Below are 512 nucleotides of genomic sequence, written 5' to 3'. Positions count from 1 at the left end.
CATCTCCATGAGCAGCGTGGCTGTCTGGGCAGGGGGTTGGCATTGCACCTCACCCAGCAGCATGGAAGGGACAGGCCCACTGTCCCCTTGCCATTCCCTTGGTAAATCTTCTCTCTTTCTTTCCACAACCTGCTTCCCAAGTCGCTCAGTGTCAGGTAAGAGATGCTCTCGGTGTGTTGTCTGTGCCAGCGTGGAGCCGTGGGCTCGCTGCTACCCCATCTCGCCCCATGCGGTCCCCATGCATGCACTCCCCTGTGCAGTCCTGGCATGGCCCAGCTGCCCACAGCCTCTGCAGAGCTGCAGGAGCAGCCTCCCTGTCCCCCAAGTTGTCCTCTGTGCTGCTGGGTTGGGAGCTGGAGGGCAGCTCTGGGATGTGCTATCCCTGCTGGGGTCCCCCTGCTCATGCCCTCTCTCTGTTCCCTTTCCCCGCCAGTGGACCAGAGCATGTTTGAGAATGCCAGCGCCAGCACGGCACCCACCCCACGGCCACAGCACGTCCCCACCGCAGCGGG

The sequence above is a fragment of the Eurypyga helias genome, unplaced genomic scaffold (assembly GCF_000690775.1).
Source record: "Eurypyga helias isolate BGI_N326 unplaced genomic scaffold, ASM69077v1 scaffold17073, whole genome shotgun sequence".
Lineage (NCBI taxonomy): Eukaryota > Metazoa > Chordata > Aves > Eurypygiformes > Eurypygidae > Eurypyga > Eurypyga helias.
The sequence above is the reverse complement of the archived record's forward strand: the minus strand, read 5'-3'. Positions refer to the sequence as shown.